We start from the raw sequence: 16,621 nt of genomic DNA, 5'->3' as shown, positions 1-16,621 counted from the left end.
GCAGTTCTGGGAACAAAACGGAATTTAAAACTGATGAAAACTCTGCTGAGTTCCTCAATCTCCTTCAACACAGAGGCAACCTCCGATCGGTCGTCTTTCCTTTCCTCCCAAAGCCTGGACAGAACTTGACAGTCGCTTTCGACAATGACCACCTGCTTCCCCAGGTCAACAGCCATCTTCACCCCATCTCTAAAAGCGAAAGCCTCCATGACAAGAGCATTAGGCGCCGAAGCCCACCACCTTGATCTTGCCTGAATAAGGTTCCCACCAGCATCCCTCATCAAACACCCAGATGCTCCAGAATAAGAGGAGTTGGAGAAGCTGGCATCAACATTAATCTTGACAGCATCACCAACCAGCGCCTTCCAAGAATCTGGGGGTTTATCTTTCACCGGAGGGCCAGTCTCAGCACCAGCTCTCCAAAGGTCAATGCGATGCATCTGGCCCCAGCTGCTACCTGTTATCCAATGACAAAAACAAAAAAAAATGATGGTCAGCTCCTCCATAGCAAGTTTCGCAATAGTAGATAAATATATTTGGATGGCGGCTTTCGACTATACACACACACGGCACAGCGATATTACCCATGCTACCCATGTATGTGGAATAGCTACTACATCATGGGTTATCAAGCTATCGTAAAATAAATAAATTCCGGCGGATCAAGATTCTTATACATGTGACATACATGTGCAGATATCATTTGCACGTTTGCAACTACCAAACGAAATGGCAGCTGACTAACAGCAAGTGAATTGTATTCAACCGTATGAATAGGGTTTCAGGTTTGTCCATTTCTAGCTACCAATCTGAACTGGTCTAAACTATACATACGCAGAACTAACTTCACTTCCCCATCAGATCAGCATGCAAATAAACTAGACGTGCAAATAGCGGTATCGTGTACAAAATCTGCATGCTAATGCTTTTCATCCACTTACTTACAGCCTCACAGGCATGTGCTACCAATGGTTCTACAAAAAATAGATGGGAGAAATCTATCTCCACACGGTTACTTAATTAATCTAGCTGCAAAATAAGATGTTAAATAGTAGTAGTACAACAAGTAGTTGATTAATAATCAGCTAGTATTATCCAAAAAAAGCAACACATCAGTCTAGACAAGCTTGAATTCATACAAGCATAAATAGGTTGGAACTTGTCAAATGATTTGATTACTCCAAAAACCTGTGTCTTAAAAGAAACCACGTGATTGGCAACAAATAAACCCTTTTGCAATATGTAAACTTTGTTTGCTTCGCTGCTGCTAAAGAACAATCATTGTACTCCAACAAAACAAGTAAAGAGCTAGCAAACCTACCCAGGTCTAGTATTTGAGCAAATCATCGATATTGTGCTACAATCAATCAGTTGAACCTAACAATGCTTTTAATGCATAAATTAAACCAAAACAGTAGCCAATCTACTAGAGAGATAACCTAATCAAGTCAACAAGACCAAAACAGAGCACAGTGTCTAGTGAGAACCAGACCAATCAAGGCATGCCAGTCAATAGCAACGAAGGAATATAGCATTGTTGGGCTCTGGAAGCAACACACATACAACAAAGGAATAGATATTCAGACATTTATCATCACCACAGACTAACAAGGTAGTAAAAAGAAAATCAAACCTCACTTCTACGCAAACATGGCGCAGTTCAAGGAAAATAGAGAGTAACAGTAAGAGAAGGATCTCCTCTTCGGGGAAGTAATTTTGCTAGTCAGTGTCCAATTGAAGAACTCATATTGACTTGCAAACTGTATAACAAACTTGTGATACTATCTGGGTGAAACGGAAATTTGCATTCTTTACAGACATAAGTAATAATATGATGATACAGTTTAGGTGGAGGAAATAGGAAGACATAAATAAACTGAAAGGGAATTAATGCAAAATACACAGATTAAGCTCAACTAGAGAGCTGCAAGTGAGAGAAGCAGTACTCTGTTCAAATAGTTTTCCAGTGTACACTGTATTATAAGCATGACAGGACTTGAAATGTGAGCAGGTTAATTTTACATCCAAGGTACTGAGAATGTGTGGGATCTCAAATATTTTTGCTAGTTGCATTGGACACGAGTGTTGCATTTGTCCAGGCTCACGAGAGAAAAGCAAGATCAACTAGTGACCGAGCTCCTTCTCATATGCACGAGAAGGCAGGAGCTTGAACAAGACGAGATCTTTTATTATTGAGGCCCTGGACTCAGATGAGAGCTCAGATTGGAAGAAGGACGAATTTGCTGCTGCAAGTTCATTTTCGGGAATTCTAAGAAGCAAGTAACTAAGACATGGTTAAGCTCATATATCAACAGAACATCAATCAGCAACTTCATTCAACATTTTGACGACCCATACTGATTTTCTGGAGATTTTGCATCAAATAGCAAATGACTGATAATAAATTGTCAGCTCTGGATATATAATTCCACTTCCCAGGCTCGATCACAAGTTTCAGCCAAGACTACCGACTGATGCAAGTCAACAACAAACATCACATAACGTGGAAAGGAAACGATTGCTACATGTTGTGGTGGTTCCAACCTTTTGACCGCTGAAACATTACAAAGCAAGCAGCTGGTAGCAATGAACAAGCACAAAGAAGAAGCGCAGCATCAGCAATAGAGCAACGGAGGTGAGGTCAAGGGAAGATGCGCAGTCATGCGTACTCACCGAGCGGGGACACGGTGCTGTAGGAGGTCCCAATCGAAGAAAACTGGGGCAGCTGGGTGACACGACGGCAGCAGCAGCACCACCACCACCACCGGTACATGAACATAACCTGACCAAAACTGAGTCAATTCAGATATAATATAAACTGGACGTGCAAATAGCAATATCCCATATAAATCTGCATTCATCCACTTACTAACCACACGCACATGCTACCAATGAATCTAGAAGCATAACCTGACTCGTTCGCCATATATAGAAGCATGTAGAGGGGAAGGAAGTCACATGCAGATTTCAGACCTTGGATTTTGTTGTCCGGATTGTGGACGCGGTGCTGTGGTGGAGGTCCGAGTCGAAGAATGTAGTAGCACCTAGCAGTAGCCCTGGTGGAGAGCAACGCCACCGCAGCACCTAGCAGAGGGCGCCGGCGACGGGAATGGACAGTGACCTGAGGAAAATGGACCTAAAGCATGAATAATAACAAGTTAATCTTACAGGATATGTGGCACATTTAAAAAACAAGATGGTTTCTAGTAGAATGTCCTGGCAGTGAGTGTTTTCGGAGCTGATGTAGAAGGGTATGAGTAGGTGATGGAAGTGCATGAAGCAGGTTTTCAAAGTTAATGGAAGCTTTGCCCACAAATTGGCACGTGCTCAGATGACTATTACTACTAGTACCAGTAGTAGAAGAAGAAAGAAAGTAATTCCTCCGTTTCAAAATAAGTGCCGCTGATTTGGTCTAGACTTGTATGTATCTAGACAGTAGAAGGCTTCTAGAATCTAGATTCGTATGCGAATCTAAACAGATTTTCGACAGCTATGTTGGTATGGAGGTAGTTTTTTCGCAGCAAGCCCGATAGGTTGGTCCGTCCGTCCGTCCGGTTGAAGAAAAGCAGAAACACAAACACAGCTAAAGGAGAATAGGTTTGGGGGTTGAGACAGAGACCTTGGGAGCACACCGGCAGCGGCATGACGTGGCCGGCAGTAGACAGCAGCACCGAAACAGCAACCCCGGTGTACCTGAAGAACAAAATGTGGAAGCGTTCCCGTTTGGTTAGTACTTTTGAACCAGGACGAGTGTGTGGAGGAAGCAAGATTTGCTTACTTACTGTAGAAGCATGATTGGAGTGTGAGAGATCCTGGTCGTGAGCTGCAGAAGCAGGACGGTGAACAAGAAGAAATATGGCATTAGTTTTTTTCCCGCTAGAGAAAAATAAGTAGAGTAAATATTGCATTTTTGTGTGTGTGGAGAGGAGAGGAGCTCAGATCGGGAGGTTACCACGGATGGGGCGCGTGAGCCGGCAAACTCGGGCCACGAGGAAGAGCAGCAGCGACGGCAAGGACTTGGTCGGGTTGTTGCTGCGGATGGATCGCCGCCGCGTACGTCCTGGTTGGGTTCGGCAGGGCCAGATGCGCGACGCCGCAGCGAGGCGAGCTTGACGGAGCGACGCGCAGAGAAGGGATGCACGCCCGCGCCGGCATGCAAGCCCGGCACGGGGCCGTGGGATCTGCTGCTGCCTGGGTGGGGGGCGCCGCCACCTCTGCCGGGTTAGGGTTAGGGTTTGGTTGGGTGGGAGGATTGGAAAGGGGGTGGGTCGAGGAGGGAGTGGGCTTGGTTTCAGGAGGAGAGCTGGCGTTGGGCCAGATTTGGTCTTGGAGAGATCATTAATTAATTAATTACTCCCTCCGTCTAGAAATATAAGACGTCGGGGAGCTGTTCCGACCAGGTGAAACGCTACAAAAAGAAATCGATACCCCTATCTACAATTCGAATCCAGATCTCGATTCCCCATCGTCCGCCACCGGAATCAATCCGCCACCGGCCAGCTCCTCATCTCCACCGGAATCGATCCTCCCCCGGCCATCTCCTCGTCCCCCAGGGAGACTCGTTCCTCCCCATCCATGCGCACACGTGGCCCAGCTCGCCACACGATCCACGCGCGCGCATCCAGCTCCGATCGCCCCGATCGATCCACGAGCTCGTCGCCCAACTTCACTCCGGGCCCGATCGATCCACTAGATCGTCGGCCGTCGCCCAGCCGCACTCCTGGTCCGATCGATTCACCGGATTGTCCCCAGCTGCACTCCGGGTCCGATCGATCCGGCGAGCTTGTTCACCTCCAGGTTGATCATTAGCGGGCGTCACCCAGCTGCACTCAAGTTCCCCGAAGCCGCCCGCCATTCCCTAGCCGGAAGCTCGTCCGGGGCTTCGCCAGGAGGTGCTAGGGCCGGGGCCAGGGCCAGGAGATCACAAGGACGTCGGTTGCAGGCCAAGCACTACTTCCTCGCTTGTCGCCACGTCCCAAGGTCATCGAGGTCGCGCTCGAATAACAATGGTGCTTCCGGATCTAAATTTTAGTCCACTCGAAGAACAAGAAGAGGATGTCAATCATCTAGGCACCGCACTACTCCATTGAAATGCAATAAACAATTACCGAAGCAAATTTGAGTAATGTTAATGGAAAATTTCAGTATATATTTCTGCAGTTCATACAATCCTTGTGATTAGTTTTGCTCTCGTAGCACAGTACTTAAACTATCAAGACCTGATTAATTTACTGAAACTAACAAGTGGCACTTAAACTAACAGAAAAAATCAGGAGAACAAGTTTAACTTTCTGAATATGAGACTATACCAATGGAACATCATTACAATTAATTATTCACCAGTAACAAAAATCATACCCAGGGGAACAAAAAAATAGTGGAACTTCAGAATAGTTAATTAAGAGGACAACAATTTTCTGAATGAAGCAACAAATAAATATACACTCAGAACAACTAATTTTCAATGGGAAATAACTAACTATAGTTAGATGAACACAACTTTCTACATGAACAAAAGAATAATTATTCACCGTAAAACGACAACTTATATAGTAGGCAATAAAAAATAGTGGAACTAATTTTGTAGTAAGAGATAAAATAAATTTGTGGAATTTTTTTTTACAACAACCGGAACAAATAATTGTTAGCATAGGAACAAATCTCTCTTCACTAGGCAACAAAAAAGACATCACATGAAACAAAATAAAAGCAAGATAAAATATTATTTTAAATTTTCTAGAGAAATAAATATTTCAAAAAAATATAGAAAATAAACAATAGAAAATGAAAAAAATAGTAGGAGTATTACCAGTTGGGCCCAGCCCAGCTCGTGCGGGAGGGTGTGCGACGTCCCGCATCTACCGAACCAAGCCGTTGGCGAGGAACCCTCGTAGGGAGGGTGAATCTTATACTTTTACTTTTACAATGAGTTTTCATCCTTTTTTTTGAGCACTTTCTTGAGAGCACAACTGTCATTCTTAGTATAATATGCTTGTCCCAAAATGTGATTAATTGTGGTATAACTTTGATGCTTTTATCTTTGATAATCTCTATTTCTTGGTTGCGCCCTCTGTCTTCCTTGAGAAATGCCCCATACATTTCTTGTGAGGGAACTAAAACTTCATATTACCTTCCTTATCATGAATTACCGCTCCCGAACTTCATATTACATTTGGGAACTGTGTTAGTCCATATATACGACTAGTCGTGGCCATCAGATTACTATAGGCGAGCAGCGACCACATTTCGATCTGGCCGGCAACGCTTTACAAGCCTGAGTTAGTTGTTCATTAATTCGTCTAAAATATCATCATGCGTCTGTTGTATTGTAGAAACCGACTCTAATATTCATCATCCTCGAGCGGCTCACAGTGCATATTAGTTTTATAATGTTCAATGTTATTAGGGAAGCAGCTTGTTCTGTTACCTCTCAGGCCTCAAGCCAATATATTTAGCTCTCACGTATGGAGACCGACGGGAGGAAGCACTCACATTGCACAGTTGCCAGGCATGTACATCGAACTGGTAAGCAAATTTATCTCGCTACAAAAAAATGATTATGGAAAAAGTAGATTATATCATTTGCTAGTTGGCTAGCCGCGCCGTCGCCAAGCGTCCAAAGTCTTAAGTCGCGAATATTCACGCGAGCGCACGCGCTATATAGATGTGTGTAGTCCATCTTGTACTACTATCTAGAAGACAACAACATGCCTCCCTTATAAGGTGCTCTCAACCTCTCTAGTTTAGCAAGGTGGGACTAAATATTGCACTTCTTCAACAACCACACAACCAAGGGTGTTGCCTGGTTCCGGTATTGGATGGGCCAAAAGTAGTTCCGGCTCGTTGGGCTGATGTCCGGCACCGTGTTGGTCCGAGTGTGCACTCGCTAGCTGTCACAATAAAATAATCAGAATAGGCTTCTACCATACAAACGCAATGAATACTGTATGAAAATATGGAACTAGTTTAAGTACACCATTCTCATTTATTGTTAGGAAAGAACGTGTGCCCTCTTACTTTGCTTCTCCAGTATCCAGGTTCATAATACATATGTTGCTTCGTATGGGGATCACACTTATGTACATGCACTCCGCCGCCGACCCCTCCTTCACCTTCGTCACGTCCTCCTTAGACTCTACGGTACTCGTGTTCACCAATGTCGAGGACCAAGAACGACATCGTCTGACTTGACACTTCGCCGGCATCGATGTCTCCTAGCTCCGTCTGGATGAGGATGGTGATTGTGCCGCCACCACCTCCTTCCTACAAAAATACTATCAAACCGCTTCTATTTTACTAAGCTTGATTGACATTGTTGGAGCTTGCAGCCTCCTCTACTCGAGGAGGACCATCCGCAACGGCGCTCCAAGGTTGGAGACGCCGCCGTCACCGCCATCGTCTCCTCGAGGAGGACCACCGCAATGGCAGCCGAGGAGGACGACGTACTCGTCCTCCTCGAACTCTTCTTCCTCAGGACCGGCCCGATTGACGCCGCCCTTGTCGTACCGCTCGGCGCCCTACAGCGTATCCAAACGCGTGGTGAATGAGGAGCCGGTGACGCCCATCAACACGAGGCGTGGCGGCAGCGGCAGCGCCAGCCGGCGGCAGCAAGAGAGGCGTGGCGGCGCCCTCCTCATCCCGAAGCCGGAGGTGAAGGAGGAGCCGGAGGAAGCATCGCAGGCGGCGCTGCTGGTGGAGTACGAGCGGCGAGAACGGCTCATCGCCGGCAGCCGACGACCCCGAGGACTACCCAGGGCTGCGGGCGGCGTACTTGGCGTCGATGAACGACAAGGACGACTGGAGGGGCGACCTCGACATGGCGATCGCCATGTCCATCCGCGACTCCGGCAAGCCGCTCGTGGACCTCACTGACGACGGCGAGGCAGGATCAAGCGGCTTGGTGAAGGACGAGCCCGTCGACGAGCGCGTCAAGCAGGAGGTCGTCACCGACGACATGTACAACTTCCACCAGTACTTCTAGATTAGGTTTAGTTTAAATTTAGTCAAATTTCGTTCGAATATATGTAATATATGCCAAATTTGGACGAATCTAATCGAATCTCGCTTAAGTTTAAAATTTCTGAAATTTTGTTAGTACTTACAAGAACTACAAACATAAAAAATTAATTAGAGAGTGTTCAATTGTTCACGAGTAACTTGTGTAGACATGAAACGGAAGAGAACAAGAAAATTTTCAATCTGTCGTGTGACGACCAAATGTTCAAGCAGTTGGCTCCGCCTCAACGCGTCTTGCCGGGCGATGTTGATGCCATGAACTGATGATGAAATCATGTATAACGTGGTCATTATTAAGCTCCCCCGGCCCCTCCCCCATCCCAAATTTCTGGCTCCATCCCTACCTTCATGTTCGCCACCGGTGCTACAGCTCGCCCGTGACTTGCCTTCATGTTTCCATCGATGCCGCACCTCGCAGCTCCGCTTCTTCTCTCTATTCTCATTTGCTTCACTTGAAAAATACTAGCAAATTACCTCTAGTTTAGTAAGCTTGATTAAAAATGTTGGAGCTGATGCAGCTCCTCTTCTTCTCTCTAATGTCACTCGCTTCTGTTTAGAAGTACATATAACTCGGGAAGAACAAGATCTTTTCCCAAGGCACTTTTTTGGTTTCCACCATGACTACATTTTGCTCTTTTTTTCTTATTTCTTAACTCAGCAGAATACTGGTCTTCTGATAGCGCACACCCCACACATGGTCAAGTCACTAACGAGCTTGATCCACTAATCTTTTCACTACCTAGTGCATGCACACATATATACACGTGATGTCCTACCATATCCATGCATAGCACTAGTAGTTAGCGCATGTCAAACTAGTTCCGGCGGTATTGGGCTGATGTTTGTCTAGCACCATGTTGGTCTAGCAGCCGAGTGTGCACTCTGCCAGCTCTATCTAAAAAATTATGGGGCGATGGTTCCCCATGCAAATCCGTGCTATGTATACAAATTAACGCAATTGCGTAAATACTAAACTAGTATCAAGTACACTTCTCTTGTTTATTTTACGGCAAGAACAACTGCCCCCTTACTTTGATTCTCCACGTATCCATATGCACTCCTCGCCATCCGTGTCTTACTTTGATGTACATGCATTCCTCTCGCTGGCATCTCCTCCTTAGGCTCTACGATACTCGTGTTCAAGGACCGCGAGAAACGACATCGCCCGACGTGATACTTTGCCGGCATCAACATCTTCCTACAAAAATTACTAGCAAACAACTTCTTGTTTATTAAGCTTGATTGACATTGTTGAAGTTTCACCTCACAACTCCTCTTATTTTCTCTCGATCTCACTTGCTTCTCTTGAAAACGCATGCCAGACTCTTCTTTCTCAGCGTCTTCCACATGACTAGGGTAGTAGAGCTACAAACAATGCATGCATCGGCAACAAACACAACTAGCTTTGTTGTGTACATATAATCACGTCTCTATGGCATAGAGGGCCGCAATTTTCATGTGTTAGGATGCAACTATAAGATAAAAAGCATGATCTAATAATTTAACAATAGCAAGTAAAAACAAAATTAGTTCTAGCATTCACCTCCCTAATCTTGTTATGACTTATTCCTATCTTAAAGTCCATCGTCATCGATGTCGTCGGTGCAACACGTAGATGGTCGTCATTGCCATCTTGCCACACCGATTTGCTATCGTCGCCGTTGGCCTCGACGAAAGAGGAAAGACGCACCTTCTCTAAGCCTTCACCATGAGCATGTTGACGTGACACACTCGCTGATGCATGCTTGCCTTCATGCTCGACACCGGTGCTGCAACTTGCCGGTGACTTGCCTTCATGTTTTGTCATCGATGATTCATCTTGTCGATGACTCGGACATGATCGGTGAACTCCTCATGGCAATGGCCTCCACACATTGGCCGTCACCTCCTTACCGTCGGTGGCGCACTTACTGAGCAACACATCTTCCTTCGTCGTTGTGGCACAGATTGACGGCGATGGAGACTCGGACCTCAAATTTACACTGCTCTAATACCAAGTCCATGCATATCACTGGTAGCCGGCGCATGCCGACTTCTTCTTTCTCAACGTCCTCCACATAACTCGGGTAGTAGAGCTACGTACGATGCATGCATCCGCAACAAACACGTCTCTATGGTACACAGCCGCAGATTTTAGTGTTAGGCTGCAAAGATAAAATATATATATCTATAATCATCTAACAATAGAACTAATAACAAGATCGGCTCTAAACTTCTAATAGACATCGAGCAGTCTCAAACATGTGCCACAATATCTGCAGCGGACATGTATTCACGGTCGGGCGCTGGTTTGTCCGGTGCATACGCGTATATGCACACATTCCAGTATGTGCTTGCATGCACGACTTTATAATTTTGGTTCCATGTGTCTCCGTAGATCATGGTGCAGCTGACGAGGCTTGGAAGCAAGCAATATGCAGCATGTCAACTCTATTTTGCCTACGAGGCTTGCATGTGACGCCGATATTATCATGGGCAAGTACAAATACATGAGGAAATACATGTACAAATACAAAGACGTGGACGGCAATTCAGGGCACCTGCGTCGCGTTGGTCACCGAGGAAGATCATCATGCCTCGTCTTGCCAATCGTTGAAACCAAATAAAACGCCGCATCCGATCTAACTGAATTTCTCACTTTCTTAGAGGATCGCCACCAGTGGAAGTGATGCTAGCAGTCGAGTGAGATGGCGAGGAAACTCAACGCCCGCGCGTCATCATCTCGCATCGCCGCCAACACATCAAGACACGTCACCAGGCAATACATCATGTCACGCGGTCACGCCTCCCTTGCCGCCTCAACTACCCGATGCCCACGCCATCATGCCTCCTCTTCTCGGGTTGAGAAGATCGAGTCGATGGTGCCGCTTCCCGTAGGTCGTGCCACCCCTGGTGATAGTCCACACCACCAGCGTACCGATCAATCTAGGCGAACTGAGATATGCAAGTTGCCTGTAGAGACTTGCCTGAGCTGACTGACTAAACGTGAGCTTGATCTCCTGCATGCACCTTCAATTCATCAGTCGAAGGACCTTCTCCTCCAGATCTGCGACGGAAAAAACTCCTCGCTCCGCGTCGCTCCCGCGCGGCGACCGGGCGAACCCTAGCTTCACCCCGCGCCCCACCCTCCCCCTCACCCCCGCGCGGGCTCGCGCGGGCGTACGCGGCCGGTGGCGGTGCTCTTCGGGCGTCCGGGACTCGGTCCGGCGGCAGGGCGGCAAGGCATGGCGGCGGCGCCTCTAGGCGATGGCGGTGGCGGCGCAGCCGCGAGCTAGGGCAGGCGGCGCAGCCGCTGCCATGGAGGGGCAGGGCCGGCGGCGTGGCACACGAAGGGCCGCTTGGGTCCTCGATCCGAGCCTTGCGGGCACCGTCCATGGCCGGGCGGGCCTAGGGCGGGCCACCGCCGGCCGGGCACCCTCCGGGCTGCACTCGCGGCTAGATCTAGGTCCGGGCCGGTGGGCCTAGATCTCGCGGCCCGGCAGCTCTGCGTTCATCCCCTATCTTGCTAGGGTGGGTCGCTCGGATGTTCTTGCCGGTGTTCAAAGGCGAGTTCTTGGATGCCGACAAAGTGACGGGCTTGATCGGCGGCGTGGTGGCATCGATTACGGTGCAACTATGTCCCCGGCGTTGCGGCGGGGGTGCTCCTTTGCGGCGGTGTGCGGTCTCGGCCGGGGCCGTCTTGCGAGGAGTGAGGTCGCAGTGGACGCCGCTCTTGGCGTCCGCCTAACACATGGTGGGCCGGTGGCGGCATGGGTTGGCTCGGCACGGAGCCGCGCTGGATCGCATTAGCGACATGGGCGCCCGGCGGCGACCGGGCCTGATCTAGGCCTAATTGGCGGTGCTACCGCGTCCGGACGGCGGGCACCTTGTGTGCCGGAAGGCGGATCCCCTCCCCTAGCTGGCGTTGGCCCTGATGACTGTTAGCTATGGTGTTGGACTGCCCTGTCAAATCCGTCGACGTTGCCGCGTGTTGGCTAGGCCATGGGCTCGAGCTCGTGGGATGCCGGGGCGGCGACCCCGGAAGGTGGACTGCACGGTTGGCTCTACGGCGGGCAACGTTGCGGTGGTGGTGGTTCCACTCTTCGGTCATGGGGATGGCATGGAGCGGACGATGGGTGTTCCCGGGGTTGGCGGCGCTTTGGCTTTGTAGCTCCCGGATCTTGTTTTGGAAACCTACCTCGGGGGCTGCGGGCGGCTAAGTTCTCCGGGCGTGGTGTGAGGATGCTTCCGGCGAAAGCTCGGCGCCTCGGCGCCGGCCGACGGTGATGCTCGCGGGTGTCGCAACCCTCCCGGGGGCGTCGTTGTGGGTATCCTCCCCGTGTGACGGCTCCGGTGAAAACCTAGACCTTGCGGTCTCGACGGCGGCGGCGTAATGTGTCGTTACCCTCTTGGGGTCGCCGTTGTGGAGCTCCGTTGCAGCTCGGACCGTTTTCAATGTCGCCGAAAGTTTTGGTTTTCGTGTTATTTTTTGTTTATTCTTGATCTTCTTTGTAAGAGGTTCTCCTCACCACCTTGTATCGGTTCGGCCGTTGCGGCTTTATTTATAAAGCGGGGCGAAAGCCTATTTCGAGGAATTCATCAGTCGAATGTCCAATTTCATAGCAAAACTAGCATGCACACTACATGGCACGTGAAATTATAGGTAACAGTAGTGTACTACCATAATGTATTGACATTCCCATCTATGGTTGCACGTCTACATTCCCGTGTAGATGGTTGCAAGTCTACATTCCCATCGATGCATGCACACTCCCGTGAACTCTAATATAATTATCGCCTATACCCTGTACTGCCTCCTATCATAAAATAAGGACCCGTCTCCAAGTTTCCATAAGCATGCCGCCAAGATGACGAGAGGGCACATGAAATTATACGTAATGTATACTGCCATAAAGTAATGACTCCTAGCATGCCCCCACGCCGACGAGGTCGCACATGAAATGACAAGTACTAATTGTTCTTTCAATTTTCGCCGTAGTCCGATCACTTTTGTTGTATCAAACACATGGGGGCGTTTGAGGCCTAAATAGCCTTTCTCGCTCGCTTAGCCTAGATCGATCAGCGCACTTATGAGGAAACGACCAAATTATGAAAGTAGAAATGTGAAACGGCATAGCTCCTTGAAACCTTGCCAACACCTTTGGAATCGCTTAGATCGGAGGCTGTATGCAAAAGTTACAAATGGGAGTCATGCCCCAATAGGCGTATTATAGCAAAAAAAAGTGAATAGAAGCATTAAAAATACAGACCCTTACATGCCGCCACGACGTCGAGATGACACGGGAAATGGCAATAACCGTTTCTTAGCATAAAATAAGTACTCGAGCATGCCACCGCACTTCAAATCACGGGCACAACCCCCCCCCCCCAATCCCCCTAATCGCTAGAAGAGGCAATGTTGTCTGGATCCGGGGCCGGGGAGTTGAGACGGGAAACGGGAGCAGCCATCTTCACATATGGCGCCGTAAGCCATTGGGGCAACCTCCGCACCGCAAGCACACAACATGTAGCACCGACGCTTGCCACTCATCTCTAGGTTGATGCCGCCCTCGCCGCCCATTGGGGCTTCACGTATGGCGCCGGAAGCCTATTGGGGCAACCTCCGCACTGCAAGCACACAACATGTAGCACCAACACTTGGCACTCATGTCTAGGTCGACGCTGCCCTCGCCGCTCATTGGGGAGGTGAGACATGAGACTGGAGCAACCATCTTCGGATATGCCGCCGAAGACCATCGAGGCAACCTCCGCACTGCAAGCACATAGACATGAGACGGGAGCAACCATCTTCAGATATGTAGCACCGACGCTTGCCACTTGATCTTATCTAGGTCGACGACTCCCTCTCCGCGTGAGGTTGTAGACTCTAGAATCCCCCACCTCAACGTGGAGCAAGGATGACGGCTAGCTACCACCTTCCTCAGCAGCAGGACAGGGATGGACAGGTGTAGGAGTGGTGCTAGGGTTTGTGCCGCCGAACCACCTACGAGGAGGCGACGCGATGGGAGGTTAAATTATACCTTTTATCCGTCTTGGAAAATTTTGGCATGAGACCTTTCCTTTTTTTGGACATTAGCGGTGTCAATAGCGACTCGTTTCAGTTGATGTGAAGAGCTACTAGCTCTTTGTTTATTAAGAGTAACGCTACACTACCTCAAGAAAAAAAAAAGAGTAACACTAGGGGCAAGTTTTACCAAAAAAAAAAAAAACTTACGGACTCAGAGGTGACTCCCGATTATTAAACGAGTTCAGCCAACCAATTCAATCAATGATTGCCCGTAGAATTTCCTTAACCGCACCAGTCCGTAGGTCTGGATTTGCTGATTTATTAACCGGCCTGTGAGTTGCTTCACTTGTTATTGCCATCTTTTTTATACTTGAGTGCACTTTGGTAGCACGCATGGATAGCCAGACTGGTCCTAGTTTCGAGGGGAAGACTCTACCTAGGCAATTTCCATTTCCCGCCGAGGCAGCTAAGCTGAAACAATGGAATCGAGCCCAACACACTCTAGCTAGCACTGCTTGGCCCAAGTGCATTTTGTACAGCTAGCTCAACTTCTCTCTTTTTTACAGGAAAGTCAGGGAATTTTTTTGAGAGGAAAAACATGATAAAATAGTTACGCAATCAACTTGAGATCACAGAAAATTAAATTTTTCGGGTTGACCTTCTTGGTTTTTCGGACACCCAGATCACACAGCAAACAGTTCATATGAAGAAAGATGAGGTGCATACAGCACAGCTCATACAATTCAGTCTTGGGACGATCAGCAAAACAACACATGCATCAGGTTGCCCATGCATTGCGACCATATACATCAAGCTAATCAAGATGCTTGCTAGGAGCCTAGCTGCTGCTTCGGGAATCGGGACCAACAGACATCGCTTGGTGACATATCTTTTTTTTTGCGAATGAACAACTTCTCTTAATAATAATCAGTAGCAGAATTACAATCTTGATGTAGACAATTTATGAGGAAATCTGGGATCATGTTAACCCACATGCACCTCTGTCTCAAAGCCGAAGCACTCTTAGCACACAAATGAGCAGCAACATTAGCAGTTCTGGGAACAAAACGGAATTTAAAACTGATGAAAACTCTGCTGAGTTCCTCAATCTCCTTCAACACAGAGGCAACCTCCGATCGGTCGTCTTTCCTTTCCTCCCAAAGCCTGGACAGAACTTGACAGTCGCTTTCGACAATGACCACCTGCTTCCCCAGGTCAACAGCCATCTTCACCCCATCTCTAAAAGCGAAAGCCTCCATGACAAGAGCATTAGGCGCCGAAGCCCACCACCTTGATCTTGCCTGAATAAGGTTCCCACCAGCATCCCTCATCAAACACCCAGATGCTCCAGAATAAGAGGAGTTGGAGAAGCTGGCATCAACATTAATCTTGACAGCATCACCAACCAGCGCCTTCCAAGAATCTGGGGGTTTATCTTTCACCGGAGGGCCAGTCTCAGCACCAGCTCTCCAAAGGTCAATGCGATGCATCTGGCCCCAGCTGCTACCTGTTATCCAATGACAAAAACAAAAAAAAAATGATGGTCAGCTCCTCCATAGCAAGTTTCGCAATAGTAGATAAATATATTTGGATGGCGGCTTTCGACTATACACACACACGGCACAGCGATATTACCCATGCTACCCATGTATGTGGAATAGCTACTACATCATGGGTTATCAAGCTATCGTAAAATAAATAAATTCCGGCGGATCAAGATTCTTATACATGTGACATACATGTGCAGATATCATTTGCACGTTTGCAACTACCAAACGAAATGGCAGCTGACTAACAGCAAGTGAATTGTATTCAACCGTATGAATAGGGTTTCAGGTTTGTCCATTTCTAGCTACCAATCTGAACTGGTCTAAACTATACATACGCAGAACTAACTTCACTTCCCCATCAGATCAGCATGCAAATAAACTAGACGTGCAAATAGCGGTATCGTGTACAAAATCTGCATGCTAATGCTTTTCATCCACTTACTTACAGCCTCACAGGCATGTGCTACCAATGGTTCTACAAAAAAATAGATGGGAGAAATCTATCTCCACACGGTTACTTAATTAATCTAGCTGCAAAATAAGATGTTAAATAGTAGTAGTACAACAAGTAGTTGATTAATAATCAGCTAGTATTATCCAAAAAAAAGCAACACATCAGTCTAGACAAGCTTGAATTCATACAAGCATAAATAGGTTGGAACTTGTCAAATGATTTGATTACTCCAAAAACCTGTGTCTTAAAAGAAACCACGTGATTGGCAACAAATAAACCCTTTTGCAATATGTAAACTTTGTTTGCTTCGCTGCTGCTAAAGAACAATCATTGTACTCCAACAAAACAAGTAAAGAGCTAGCAAACCTACCCAGGTCTAGTATTTGAGCAAATCATCGATATTGTGCTACAATCAATCAGTTGAACCTAACAATGCTTTTAATGCATAAATTAAACCAAAACAGTAGCCAATCTACTAGAGAGATAACCTAATCAAGTCAACAAGACCAAAACAGAGCACAGTGTCTAGTGAGAACCAGACCAATCAAGGCATGCCAGTCAATAGCAACGAAGGAATATAGCATTGTTGGGCTC

The sequence above is a fragment of the Lolium rigidum genome, chromosome 6 (assembly GCF_022539505.1).
Source record: "Lolium rigidum isolate FL_2022 chromosome 6, APGP_CSIRO_Lrig_0.1, whole genome shotgun sequence".
Taxonomy (NCBI): Eukaryota; Viridiplantae; Streptophyta; class Magnoliopsida; order Poales; family Poaceae; genus Lolium; species Lolium rigidum.
The sequence above is the reverse complement of the archived record's forward strand: the minus strand, read 5'-3'. Positions refer to the sequence as shown.